The sequence below is a fragment of the Cetorhinus maximus genome, chromosome 4, assembly GCF_964194155.1.
Source record: "Cetorhinus maximus chromosome 4, sCetMax3.hap1.1, whole genome shotgun sequence".
In the NCBI taxonomy this organism is placed as follows: Eukaryota; Metazoa; Chordata; class Chondrichthyes; order Lamniformes; family Cetorhinidae; genus Cetorhinus; species Cetorhinus maximus.
In genome coordinates this window covers 16,414,365-16,429,657 of record NC_135882.1, presented here as the reverse complement: position 1 = coordinate 16,429,657, position 15,293 = coordinate 16,414,365, and the positions used below count along the sequence as shown (strand labels likewise).

The following is a 15,293-nucleotide window of genomic DNA, read 5'->3' as shown; positions in this document are numbered from 1 at the left end:
GACATTAAAGGTGCTACATGAATGAAAGCTGTTGTTGATGCTGTTATTGTTGTCGACAGCAAAAATAGCCAATCAGTATAAAGTTACCCCGAGAGCACTCATTGTCACTGGGTTATCTCCGCTAATCTGCTGTTCTATAGTTCTCATACTGAGCTTAAGAACATTGCTACAAGAGAACCACTGTCCTTCAAAGACCCAACCAGATGCAAGCCTGTATATGAACGGGCCACCATTACCCTGCATCAAATAAATCAGACAGGGCCATTGTGATTTTGAATGATCATGTAAACATGTGACACCAGGTAGCTTTCCGTTAACACCTCTTACCCCTTGAAGTCAACTGGGGAGAGGTGTTTATTGGGAGGCCGAGCTGCTGTCACATGTTCTACATTATCGCCTCCAGATAAAATGACCCCCGCTGAGTTTTCAATCAATTAAAAGTTACTACAATACAATATGTTGCAGCTGGCCTGTGCTTGTACAGCAGGACATCCTGACAGAAACTCACTCCTATGGGGAGATTTCATGCCAGTGTGAAGTTAGAATAATCCTCAGTCCTGGGTTTATGGCTCTATATTTACATTGGGCTGCACTGCCATCACTCCTCTCACACCAACTTGTTAACATAAACAAGGCAAGACTGTAGCCTTGCTGCTATAGTTATTCGTGAGGTTGCTCGAATCTGTCACAGACCAGTGCTTGACAACGAGATTACTCCGGCTTCCGCAATTATAAACCCAACTGTCTGTATACCCTGGGAGGCTGTTTGAACAGAATGTGCTAATGAACCACTTCAAGCTGCCACAGTCTAAATGCATCGCTGGTGTGCTACAAAAGCTTCATAGATCAGTTCCCTGTCCTCAGCTTGGGAGTAGTGGCACTTCAGTTCGCCTCACTGGCCCTGGGCTAGAGAAAAAAAATAGCCTGGGTACACAATGCCTCATATCAGCCGACCACAGGTGGTGGAAAGCTTGCCTGTGTGGACACATCCAGTGAGAGCAGGGTGGAACTCCTAGTTACGCAGGATTTTACAGCACTCAAACAGGCCATTCAGCTCAACTGGTCCACATGGTGTCTGCCCTCCACGCAAGTTTCTTTCCACCTTATTATATTTAACTCAAACAACACCTCAATGGCTGTGATGCCTTCTATAGTCAACTTGCCTGCCAATTCTCAATGACTAGGGTGATTATTTAGGGAGGTAGCCAATGGCTTTTGACACAGTTGGCACCTGAGGGAGACGGGAAGGGGTACAATGAAAGTCCCTGAAGGGGCCTGATAGGGTGGAGGTGGAAAGGGTGCTCCTCACTTGTACGTGCGAACGAACCATTTGGAGCGAACAATGCTTGAAATCAACAGCTCCAAACTCAACGTAGCGAATTGTGAAGTTTGTTTCTGCAAAAGGTCCACGTAGACTTAAATACGAATCATAATCTTAGCAGAGCACCTGGTTGGCATAGTAACGCTGATGTTCAGGACTCAGCGACCTACAAAGCTTCTGCTGGATCCCACCTTCTTTGCACTTGTAGCCAAACCTAAGTCAAGCTTTGTGGATTTTGACCAGACGGACAGTGGCTGTTACCAGAAGATCAACAGCTGAAACAATCTGCCCTGTTCTCTGTGCTGCTTTAGTTGCTCCTGCCACATCTCTCCTGCTGCTCGCATTCTCAGAGGGAATATCTTTAGAAATGGGGAAAGTAGCAGTGGAAAGAGAGAGGTCGACTGAGCGAGAATAGTATAGCAGAGGAGAAAGAGTGTCAAAGGGATCAAGAGAGAGTGGGAAAGAATGATAGAGAGAGAATGATAGAGAGAGGAAAAAGAGACAGAACAGGGGGAGGAGAGATACATAGAGTGAAAGAGAGAGATAGAGCGAGTGAGTAAAAAAAGAGGGAGGGGAAACAGAGAGAGCGATAGGAGGAAGAGGGAAGGGAGGAGGGGGTGAAAAGAGAGGAAAGAAAACCAGAAAAGTGGTAAAAAAATAAAGGGGGAGTACGAGTCAGGCTTTCTAGAACTTGCTGCCTACCAGGGTGGTGGAAGCAGAGACGATCATTGAGTTCAAAAAGAAAATTGGATAGGAACTTGAGGGAAATGAACTTGCAGGGCTACAGGGTTAGAGCCGAGGTTTGGATTGCTGTACGGACAGCCGGCATGGACTCGGTGGGTCAAACAGAGTCATGACCACACAGAAGGAGGTTATGGAAGCCTATAAGGTCGGGGGTGCTGAGGGGATGAGGTGGAGGATGCTGAGGCGATGAGGGGAGAACCCTTGTATTTCTAGTTTGTGTCTGTGTCCATGGCAGGTTCACAATATTGCATCATCACATGCAGGCCAGGCCATTCGCTGGCTTTGATGTGCATCTGGCCCAAGCTCCAAAAGATTGGGCATCTCTGCATTAACCTCATCTGCCATGTAACTAGTGGGACGCCTAATCAAACTTAGGATTTCCTCACTCACATAGTTCTTCATCTCTGTGTCAAATGGCGGGAAAACTCTTCCTCAGAGAGGAAGCCACCAGGTCAGAGTACAAGAGACAGTTGTGAGAGATCCACCCGAACCACAACCATTATTCAATGACAATGACAGGTGTAGGGCGTGTATGTCTACAAGCGCACATGCATAATTACTGATAACCGACAAGTATGTTGGCAGTTGAACTATCATAATATTGCTGGTCTGCTTGCATCAAATATTGCTCCCCTGATTGCTTAGCAAGTTTAGCCAATGACTAGCTAAGCCAAGTTCACTGCCTGTTTCAATCCTGGATTAGCCAACCTCATCTGATTTACAGTTGTAGAATGGACTAGCGAGAAGATCAAATAGGCCCAAATTCCCAGTCCAAGGGTCACGCACGTGGACATTGGGCGATAAAGGGATCAGCTCTATCTGCGATACACTCATTGCTTCACTCATATGAATAAGTGTCAGCTTGGATTGGTTGGTAGCACTCTCACCTCTGCATCAGGAGAATGTGCATTCAAGGCTCACTCCAGGGGCTTGAGTGCATAATCTAGGCTGACGCTCCAATGCAGTACTGAGCGAATGCTGCACTGTCACCAGTGCCCAACTCTGAAAAAGGGTCTGAACTGCCCACCACGGCGGAGGTGGAGCACCCTCTAACACACTTCGAGAAAGAGCAGGCATCCTGTCTGATATACCACCCTCAGGTATTGCACCAAAGCCAGGTTAATTCATTATTCATCTCATTGCTCTGCATGGAACCTTGCTGCGTTTGTCTACATAGCAACGTTGACTGCTCTTCAAAGTAGCTCACATGACCGGCGACTACATAAATGCAAGTTCTTTTTCTTTGAATAGCTGCCAGGTGGGGAGAGGGAAAATTGGAGAGAAATGAATCAAATGAAAAAGGCCATTTGGCAAGGCAAGACGTGAAAGTAAAATTGGCACGACAAATATCAACTCCTTACAGTCTCAGCTGGACAGGGAACTAGCGCTTTCGACAGAAAAGCAGCTACTTCAAAGTTGGCCTGAAGCAGGAGGATAAGCAGTCCAATCCTCGCTCTGTTTTTCTCCTTTTACTCCGAGCTGCAGGTTGTTGAAGGACATCAACCAAAGCTTGGGAGCAGGATATACCTCTGTTCTCTCTTAGCCAAGGACAAATGGTGTCACAAGTGAACAGTTAAAACAAAAAAGAGGTTAAAGGTCAGAAAGAGAAATGACATGCAAACCAAAAAGTTCACAGTGCACCTTTCACCATTTGTAAAACTTTGTTGAATGCTGAAAAATAGCGATACATTTTGGAATCCCTTTATTTCCTTTTTTTCATTGTTTTAAAACAGTCTCAAGTGGTAAGAATTCTTTTCCTCAAAAGGTATGCAATATATTTCCTAAGACAAATAGCTCCTAAGTTTTGAATTACATTCCACATTTTCTGCATTTAAATTGGACCTGACTTCTCTTGGTGAATACACTGTTGTACTCTAAGTCAAACTGACAGCTTAATAGCTCCATGTACAAGACCACAGTCACTTGGATTGATTCTGTGTAATTGTTTAAATAGGATAACCTACTTATCCCGTATTAATATCCTATTTATCATGATATGAGTTTCTTCACCCTGCTTGCATTGTTTGGCAACATTCGAACAGCTCGCCTTGCACATTATCTCTTTGGCTGTGAACCTGGCTCAGGGTGACATCAGCTTACCTACGACCAGAATAAAATGGCAGGCCCAATATCCAGTCCCTTCAGCACTGGGCTTTCACCTTTGATGACCGTGACGTTGTGTGTTCAGGTCGACAACAAAACCATCTCTGAAGCTAGAGCTCAGTTCTTCCTCTTTCATCGGCAGTGCTGGAACGTAAAATGGGGTGCATCGTGAAAATCGGGGTCAAACGTCCAAGGCTTCCAGCTCTGGAGGATTTATCCTATGCAAATTAATTTTACTTCAGGGAAGAAAAAAAAAGAACTCGCATTTATTCAGCATCTTTCACAAGTTTGGGGCACCCCAGAATTGCAGTCAACTCAGAAGGCTCCTTGTTATGTAGGCAAACTTGGAAGTCGATTTACAAGCAGGACACAGAACTCCCTGCTCTTTTTAGACAGGGCATAAGAAATAGGAGTAGACGAGGCCATTCGGCCCATCAAGCCTGCTCTGCTGTTCAATACAATCACGGCTTGAATGACACTTTCTGCCTGCTCCCCATATCCCTCTATTCCCTGAGGCACCAAAAATCTGCCTATCTCAGTCTTAAAAAGATTCAACAATTGAGCATCCACAATTGCTTTGGGTTAGAGAATTTCAGATTAATAACCCCTCAAGTGAAGAAATTTCTCCTCACCTCAGTCCTAAATGATTGACCCTCTTATTCTGAGAGTGTGTCCGTGCCCTCGATTCTCCAGCCAGGGGAAACAACCTCAGTGTCTACCCTGTCAAGCCTCTTCAGAGTCTTAAAACAAAAAATAAAAATACCTGGAAAAACTCAGCAGGTCAGGCAGCATCTGCCGAGAGGAACACAGTTAAGACTCTCTTCAGAGTCTTGTATGTTTCCATGAGATCACCTCCCGTTCTGTTAAACGCCAGAGAATATGGGCCCAATTTCCTCAGCCTCGCGTCCCATTTGAGGCTCACCCAGAACAGGCAAATGGGATCTCGGGTTTCATGCCTCGCCTGAAAGGTGGTATTTCTGACAAAGTAGCACTCCCTCAGTACTCCACTGAAGTGTCAAGTTCAGATTATGTGCTCAAAACAACAGTGTGAGGCTTGAAGCGCTGACCCCCTGGCTCAGAGGTGACAAGGCAACCTGGGGTAGCTTTCCTTCTCAGCAAGATGCATCTTTCCAATCAGTTAGCCCGGCCAAATGCTATTCACTGTGAGCTGTCTCTCTCGGTGACCCTAAAGTCTTCTTCACTCTTCTTGCTCCAATCTTGGCCACCGATTTGTCCGTGGCTGCCCCCCCATACGTCACTTTGCGACGGGGAACATCAGCTGCTCGCTTCAGCATAGAGGTAGTTGGCTTCTCTTTGGCACTCCTCAGAAATGGAGCACTCTAACATCACAACAATGGTCACACTGAGCACTGGTTCACCTCTCCAAAGCGAGCCAATATGCTCGAAAAACAATCAAGTCTGTATTTATGGCCCCTTCAGTTTATAGCACAGCTGCTGATAGTAGGCCTGACAACTGGCAACTGCTATGTTGGCAAATGAGGCAACGCTGCTGGCTCCAAACAAAACAAGAAATAGGTTTCCCAGAGTTAGCTCGAGTCAGCAGTACTGATGACAGCAAATACTTCTTTTTCCCAGCTTGCATTTAAATAGCATCCTACTGTGCCAAAGCATCTCAAAATTTCTCCCGATTACTGCTGCAGCAGACTAGGTAAATAAGGGTTTGTAATAGTGCTAGCCTTTGGGTCTACAGGCAGCATGTATGCCCTGGTAATGCAATTCCTGCTTGTTACAAACACAGACATCAGAGAAGGTCAGTGAACATTAACTATCAAATAACTGTATATAAGCAAATTATATGCGCAAAGTTTTCATCCTTTGCAGCTAGTGTTGTGGAACCTGAAACCCAACTAGCACAGATTACACAACTCCAAACTACAGAATTAGTTCAACAACAATAACTTTCATTTATATAGAGTCTATAATTGAGGAATGTCTTCCTTTCCTATCCAGGGTACTTGATTGCAAACTTCCTACAATCATGCCCATGCCCTCTGCATCTTCTAGCTTGAATCCCTCCTGAATTCTTGTACTGCAACTTCCCTCACAAAATTCTAAATAATATTCTCTATGACTGAAGCATATGGTTTCTACTCACCTGCCTCAACCTCTGTATGGTCAATCACACCATTTCCTCTCCATTGCCTCTTCAACATTGTGCAGTTCTGTAGGATCTCATGCACTTGGAGCCACTCCTACCTTTCTGATTGTAGACACAGCACCTCAAGCAATGGCTTTTTTCCCCATCTGCACACTGCCACCTCCAAATTCCCTCCCGCTCATCTACATGCTGCCCTTTGGCACTACTGCCTGCAGTCATGGTGGGTTAGCTTAACTGGAAGCACTCCCGTTTTATCATTAACCTGGTGCTGTATGTGGCTCAGTCATTAGCACTCTCACCTCTGATGGTTCTGGGTTCAAGTCTCACTCCAGGGCTTCAGCACAAAAGTCAAAGCTGCCACTCCAGAGCAGTGCTGAGGGAGTGCTGCAATGTCGAAGACGCTGTCTTTTGGATGAGAAGTTAAACCGAGGCCCCATTCGCCTGCTTGGATGGAGGCAAAAGATCCCAAATTTTGAAGAAAAGCAGGAGAGTTATCTTTGGTGTCCTGGCCAATATTTTTGGTTTAATCAACATCACAAAAAAAGCAGGTTATCTGATAATTTTTACATCGCCGTTGTGGGAGCTTGCTGTATGCAAATTGGCTCAGGGCTTCCTCCATTACAACAGTGTCTACAGTTCAAAAGTAAAGCACTATGAGACATCCACAGTGGTCATGAAAAGTGCTTCTTAATTGCGAGTCTTACTGTCTTCTTTCTTTCTTTCTATTGTAAAGGAGGGCTCCAATTTAGAAGCTTCTGGAGTTATGCTGCTTTTACTGCAGTCCTGCTTACCAAAACAATCAAAAGCGCACATCAGCAGGATCTGACCTGGCCATTTTCTTGAGGTTCTGAAACCCGATTCGCCTCAGTCGGGTCGTTTTACTCATTGTCCTGGTCACTTAAGCTTCGCCTTTGCATATCAAAAAATTTGATTTAAAGAGCTAGAACAGGAAAGACTCCACATAGGGCAGGTTAAAACCTTAATCCAGTGCGCCAATTAAATAAACAGACCTCACCACGTTTTAACAACAGAACATGTTCAAACCGCAGCAAGCCTTGAACATGTTCGATCTCAATGGTACAAATTGGTCAGCTGAGAGTTAGCATGTAAATAAAATGAAATGAAGTGCTCTCAGCGATTAAAAAGTGTTAATAATTACTCAAGGGCTTGTTTGGGTGATTTATTGTTATCTAAATTGAATGTATCTAGTATATCTGTTATGTTCAGTGTTTTTTTTTTAATTTGCAAGTTACTCCAGCTAGGAATACACAGTGCTGCACATATATGGTACAGTATTTCAACTCGTACATTGTTTTTTCTGGGCAAGAAATGCACGTAGGAACCCAATTCCGGCTTTAACATTGATTCCTAGGGGAACACATGTTTCACTTAAAGTTTCACTGAATCGTGAGTTTCAGGAACGCAACCACAACTTTTGAGTGAGGACTTGCTTGCACCTAGGAACAGCTGGTGTGCTGGGCTTCACAACACTGCCCGTTTGATCGCCCGTCAGTAGAATTAGTGAAGCGAATTCAATCAATTCTAATAAACCTAATCCCATAACTGTAACTGCAGGTTGCCCAACCTTAATATGGGAGCGCTACAAGTTGTGTGTGTTAACACCAGCCAATTAGAAATGTCAAAACTCCCTAGCAACCTGGTATTGTTTTGATTTATAGGTGAGCATGACTCACTTATCAAGTTTAGATGTTTTTGCTGCAAATGGATCATACATGCAGTCCGTGGGACAATGTGCTAAGCTAACAGCTCGGATTTACATAAATCTTCTCCTGTTTCTTGTTAATTTCCCAAGTCAGGCACCCAAAACCTGCCACGGTTCTATAAATATTACCCGCAATCGTTCTTCATGGAACAAATTCAAATGCCTGGTTCCATGACTCACTGGAATTCTAACTATTTGCCACAGAGGCGTGGCTCTGAACTTCAATTCTGTATTCATGAATTGCAGATTCTGTTAAACGGAGAACCATAGGCTAAAAGCAGACCCTGGTAACCCACGCAACCCATTCCCCGCTCCTATTTGATTGAGGCTCAACTCTCCCAAAGAGAGCATTACTTACCGTAGATGCTGGCATGTAAGTTGACTATGGAAGGCTCAAAAAAAATGCCTCCAAACACACACCTGAACGCAGAGTATAAAAGTGAACTGCTGGCTCCTGTGTGGGTGGTCACCGTTTTGAAATGTCATTGCGTCCAATGCAAAGAGCGTCTTCAAGAGGGTCTTAAACTCCCGTGCATCTTTGCCTGTTTGATCCCTTGAGCCCAGTCATAAGGTATCGTTAAGTAAAGCATCCATTTGTAGGGTGAAAAATTGAGACTGACTACTAATGCAGGTATAGCGTGCCGCGGCTGAAAAGATGGTGGCGGGGGCGGGGGGTCGACTTATATGTCGAGCATACGCATAGACATGATTTTTGGGGCTGGAAAAATGGGGCCGCTTCATCTGTCAGGTCAACTTATATGTCAGAATTTAAGGTATGATGAACAATGACTGAGTGTTGGCAACTTTCTGGTGCTTTGCTTAGGTGGTCATTCTTCAACTGTGAGGCTAGTGATTCCTGCAGAAGGACAGCTTAAACCTACTATAGAATCTTACAGCACATGGGGAGTCCAATCTGCCCATCATGCTTGTGCTGGCACTTTGAAAGATCTCTTCATTGAGCCTCACTTTCTTGCTCTTTCCCCATAGATTTTTTACTTTTCAAAAAAATGAAGACATACATTTGTAAGGTGCTTTCCACAACCACCGGGCATCTCATAGCGCTTTACAGGCAATGAAGCACTTTCGAAATGTAATCACTGTTGTAGTGTAGGAAACATGGCAACCAATTTGCGCACAGCAAGTTCCAACAAACAGCAGTGAGTTGATGATCAGACACACTCTTTTTTGTGATGTTGATTGATCAAGAGACCAGTGGCCTGCTCTTCAAAATAATGCCATGGGACCTTTTACATAGACAGCGAGGTGGTGGCGTAGTGGTTTTGTCACTGGATTTGTAATGCAGAGACCCAAGGTAATGCTCGGGACCCTGGTTCAAATCCCACCAAGGCAGATGTGGAATTTGAATTCAATCAATAAAAACATGATGATTATGAAACCATTGTCAGCCATTGCAAAAACCTACCTGGTTCACCAACCTTAGGGAAAGAAATCTGCCATTCTTACCTGGTCTGGCCTACACGTGACTGCAGATCCACAGCAATGTGGTTGGCTCTTAAATGCCGTCGGAAATGGCCTAGCAAGCCATTCAGTTGTACCAAGCCGCTAGAAAGTCAGTAAGGAATAAAACTGGATGGATTGACCTATGCACCAGAAACAACAATGGCAAACTCAGCCCTGTCGAACCCGCAAAGTCCTCCTTACTGACATCTGGGAGCTTGTGGCAAAATTGGGAGAACTGTCTCACAGACTAGTCAAACAACAGTCTAATATAGTCATACTCATGGAACCATCACCATCTCTGGGTATGCCCTGTCCCACTGACAGGACAGCCCCAGCAGAGGTGGCGGTCCAGTGGTATACAGTCGGGAGGGAATTGCCCTTGGAGTCCTCAACATTGACTTCAGACCCCATGAAGTCTCATGGCATCAGGTCAAAAACGGGCAAAGAAACCTCTCGCTGATTACCATGTACTGCGCACCACAAACCCCCTCCCCCACCATCTGATGAATCAGTGCTCCCCTATGTTGAACATGATTTGGAGGAAGCACTGAGAGTGACAAGGGCACAAGAATGCACTCGGGGTGGGGAATTCAATGTCCATCACCAAGAGTAGCTCAGTAGCACCACTAACGTCCGAGCTGGCCGAATTCTAAGGGACATGGTTGCTAGACTGGGTCTGCGGCAGGTGGTGAGAGAACAAGAGGGAAAAACCTACTTGACCTCGTCCTCACCAATCTACCTGTCACAGATGCATCTGCCCATGACAGTGTCAGTAGCAGTGACCACCGCCCAGTCGTTGCGGAGACAAAGTCCCGTCTTCACATTGAGGATACCCTCCATCGTGTTGTGTGGCACTACCACTGTGCTAAATGGGATAGATTTCAAACAGATCTAGCAACTCAAGACTGGGCATCCATGAGGCACTGTGGGCCATTTACAGCAGCAGAATTGTACTCAACCACAATCTGTAGCCTCATGGCCCAGCATATCCCCCACTCCACCATCATCACCAAGCCAGGGGATCAACCTTAGTTCAATAAAGAGTGCAGGAGGGCATGCCAGGAGCAGCACCAGGCATACCTAAAAATAAGGTGTCAACCTGGTGAAACAACAACACAGGACTACTTGTATGCCAAACAGCGGAAGCAGCAAGTGATAGACAGAGGTAAGTGATCCCACAACCAACAGATCAGATCTAAACTCTGCAGTCCTGCCACATCCAGTTGTGAATGGTGGTGGACAATTAAACAACTCACTGGAGGAGGCTCCACAAATATCCCCATCCTCAATGATGAGGAAACCCAGCACATCAGTGCAAAAGATAAGGCTAAAGCTTTTGCAACAATCTTCAGCCAGAAGTGCCGAGTGGATGATCCATCTTGGCCTCCTCCAGAGGGCCCCAGCGTCACTGATGCTAGTCTTCAGCCAATTTGATTCACTGCACTTGATATTAAGAAACGGCTGAAGGCACTGAGTACTACAAAGACTATGGGGCCTGACAATATTCCAGCAATAATACTGAAGACCTGTGCTCCAGAACTTTCCACGCCCTTAGCCAAGCTGTTCCAGTACCACACTGGCATCTACTTGGCAATGTGGAAAATTGCCCAGCTATGACCTGTACAGAAAATGCAGGACAAATCCAACCCAGCCAATTACGGCCCCATCAATTTACTCTCGATCATCAGTAAAGTGAGGGAGAGGGTAATCAAAAGTGCTATCAAGCGGCACTTGCTTAGCAATAGCCTGCTCACTGACACACATTATGGGTTCCACCAGAGTCACCCAGCTCCTGACCTCATTACAGCCTTGGTTCAAACATGGACAAAAGAGCTGGACTTCAGAGGTGAGGTGAGAATGACTGCCCTTGACATCAAGGCAGCATTTGACTGAGTGTGACATCAAGGAGCCCTAGCAAAACTGGAGTCAATGGAAATCAGGGGGAAAACTCTCCATTAGTTGGAGTCATACCTAGCACAAAGGAAGATGGGTTGTGGTTGTTGGAGGCCAATCATCTCAGTTCCAGGATATCACTGCAGGAGTTCCTCAGGGTAGTGTACTAGGCGGAACCACCTTCAGCTGTTTCATCAATGACCTTTCTTCCATCATAAGGTCAGAAATGGGGAAGTTCACTGACAATTGTTTAGCACCATTTGTGACTCCACAGAAACTGAAGCAGTCCGTGTCCAAATGCAGCAAGACCTGGACAATATCCAGGCTTGGGCTGACAAGTGGCAAGTAACATTTGTGCCACACAAGTGCCAGGCAATGACCATTTCCAACAAGAGAGAATCTAACCATCGCCCCTTGATGTTTAATGGCATTACCATTACTGAATCACCCACTATCAACATCCTGGGTGTTACCATTGACTAGAAACTGAACTGGACTAGCCATATAAATACTGTGGCTACAAGAGCAGGTCAGAGGCTAGGAATCCTGCGATGAGTAACTCACCTCCTGATTCCCTAAACCCTGTCCACCATCTACAAGGCAGAAGTCATGAGTGAGATGGAATACTCTCCACTTGTGTGGATGAGTGCAGCTTCCACAACACTCAAGAAGCTTGACACCATCCAGGACAAAGCAGCCTGTTTGATTGGCACCACATCCACAAACATTCACTCCCTCCACCACCAATGCACAATGGTATCCGTGTGTACCAACTACAAGATGCACTGCAGGAACTCACCAAGGCTCCTTAGACAGCACCTTCCAAACCCACGACCGCTAACATCTAGAAGGACAAGGGCAGCAGACACATGGGAACATCATCACCTGGAAGTTCCTCTCCAAGCCACTCACCATCCTGACTTGGAAATATGTTGACATTACTTCACTGCCGTTGGGTCAAAATTCTGGAACTCCCTCCCTAACTGCACTGTGGGTGTACCTACATAGGGCACATAGACCGCAGTGGTTCAAGAAGGCAGCTCACCACCACCTTCTCAAGGGCAATTACGGATGGGCAATAAATGCTGGCCTAGCCAGCGATACCCATATCCCATAAATGAATAAAGAAACTCGAGCAGGCATATGAGCCCTCTGTTTAACATCTCATCTGAAAGACAGCATCTCTGACAGTGCAGTGCTCCCTCAGTGCTGCACTGGCGCGTCCTCCTTGACTTTTGTGCTCAAGCCCCAAGGTGCTATCTTGCAAGTATATAACCAGTTCTTTACCCAGAATGTGATCAGAATTTGGGACTTGCTACCACATGGGTTGCTGAGGTAAGTAGTGCAGATGCGTTTAAGGGGGAAGCTAGATCAGTGGATGAGGCAGAAAGGAATACTAAATTACGATGATAGGGTTGGATGAAGTAGGGCGTAAGGAGGCTCATGAGGATCACAGACACCTGTACAGAGCAGCTGGGCTGAATGTCCTGTCTTGGTGCAGTAAATTCACATCTCTTTTGAAGGTTACGATAGGATCTGCTTTCACCACCCTTTCAAGTAGCCTAATCCAATCCTCATGCAGAATCCTAAATTCACTGAACAGTGATCAGGCACTTTACTCGTGCCACTTTCCTTCAGAAACATATTTCAAGCACAAGCTTTGACCCCTTTGCATAACAATATAATATAATACAGTTTAACAGTGGAGTATTACCCATGGACCTTCTTCAGATGTTCAGTGGAAATGGAGATGCAGAGGCCTACATGAAGAAGCTGTTCTCATGTGTCCTTCCAGGACAGCTGTACCAATGGTGACTGGTATAAATCGCTGCCTGTACAGCCCCGCAGTTTGTTGATTGTAGGTGGGCTGACTATTCTACCTTCATGGTGAAGAGGATAAAGCCAAGCTTACAAATATCAGGATTGAATGCACAAGCACTTTCACTGCTGTACGGGACATTTCATCTACCTATCCATCCTTCAGCAAGATCTTCATTTTCTTCAGAATTCAAAGCAAGTGCAAAACAGATGAATCTGCTGTGGCCGACTACAGACTGCGGCACATTAAACTGGCAGCACAATGAAACACTGAGTAGATGTGTAAAAGTAATGGAGACACGTTGCTACTCAAGTTACACTCATTTTAAATGCGGCAAACTCACAATCCTGCTGCACTTGTTGAAGGAACAACACTGCTTAGAAAGAGGTACTGTATGTGGGCGAGATATCTTGATGTCAACATGATCCTGAGGGGACTTGACAGGGTGGGTGTGGAAAGGGTGTTCCCTCTGGTAGGAGAATCTAGAACTAGTGAGGGGGGCGGGGGGAGTCACTGTTTAAAAATAAGGGGTTGCCCATTTAGGACACAGATGAGGAGAATTTTCTCTCTCAGAGGGTGGTGAGTCTTTGGGACCTCGTTTCCTCAAAAGACGGTGGAAGCAGAGTCTTTGAATATTTTTAAGACAGAGGTAGATACATTGTTGCTCAGCAAGGAGGGGAAGGGTTATCAGGGGTAGGTGGGAATGTGGAGATGAGGTCGCAATCAGGTCAGCCATGATTGGCAGAGCAGGCTCGAGGGGCTGAGTGGCCTACTCCTGCTCCTCACGCGTATGTTCGTATGTTCCACCAAAACTTGGATCTGACTACAAGGCAGTGGCATTTCTTACTGCTCAAATTTATACTGTGCTGCTGTTAAAGGCAGTCCAAAACCCACGCCCAGCATGAACAGTGTTAACAAGATACAGGTGATGCCAGCCCATTTATTGTACCTGGCAGCAGGCTTACAGATGCAGTCTAGGACTGCACAGTGTAGGACAACCAATGATTTGTTTGTTGAGCTGGATGGATTAAAAATCTGTCTGTCCTTGCATCTCTGTAACCTTCTCCAGCCCTACAATCCTTCGAGATCTCTGTGCTCCTCAAATTCTGGTCTCTGGCACATCCTTGATTTTCATCGCTCCATCGTTGGCGGCCTTGCCTTCAGCTGCCTAGGCCCCATGTTCTGGAATTTGCTCCCTAAACCTCTCTACCTGTAAGATATTTTTAAAAACTTGCTTCACTGACCAAACTTTCAGCCGCCTGTCTTACTATCTCCTTACGTGGCTGAGCGTCAAGCATTTGTCTGCTAACACCCTGGTGAAGCACCTCAAGATGTTTTCCTGCATTCAAGGCGTTATATAAATGCAAGTTGCTGTTGTTTTTGGTCAACAAAATGGTGATGTGCTCGTTGAAGCGGTTTTGTAATATAAATGGGGGAAGTGTCCAGCTATACTGCTGGTCATCGCACAGTAATAACAAGCTGCAGGAACGAATGCGAAACACACTAATCTGCCCACAACTGCCGTTTACTGTGGAATTTCAATAAACTGATTGGAACATCAGGCTGCACTTCCAGAGATTTTCTAAGTAATATTAAACAAACAAAACCTCCTTAATGAGTGGGAGGGCGTTGGGGAAGGGAGATGAGGCAGGCAGTGCACAAAGTAATGAACATTAGCCGTGCCACAACATTTGACAAAGTGCCCAGCACTAATCGTAGGACAGTTGTGGGTTGTCTCAATTACTGCACTCACCAATTCATCCTCCGGCCTAGAATCAACTGGAGTTGTCAGCAACAAAAGATTCCCTTCTGGGTTTATCTTTCAACTTTCAGGAAGAAAAAATCCTGCAACTGCAAAGCAACCAGCAATCTTTATTCTAATCATTTCCACCCCACGGGTTTCATTTTCTTCCAGTTCTCCTTTCAAAGTGTCTTTCCAACCTTTAAGATTGGGGATTCTTGTATAGAGGCTTGCGGCAGTTGGTAGAAGGCGGTGGGAGGGGTGAAGCTCACAAGAGCAGGACTGAGTTTGTGCTGAAGGACTTCAATTGTCCCTTTTACACCTACACACCGAGACAGAAACGTGCTTCATTTCTACCCTCTCACAGGT

The 15,293-nt window shown here is 45.6% G+C and overlaps 1 long non-coding RNA gene across 2 annotated transcripts in view; it reads right to left on the bottom strand.

Moving 5' to 3' along the window:
* LOC144679520 (uncharacterized) overlaps positions 1-15,293 on the bottom strand; it is a 227,233-nt gene that overhangs the window by 57,732 nt on the left and 154,208 nt on the right. The window contains exon 5 of one of the 2 annotated variants that reach the window (XR_013576356.1): positions 4,225-4,312. The exons of the other annotated variant lie outside the window; for it this stretch is intronic. This is a non-coding gene — a long non-coding RNA (uncharacterized LOC144679520). The remainder of the gene's footprint in view (positions 1-4,224; positions 4,313-15,293) is intronic. 2 annotated transcript variants of the gene reach the window in all.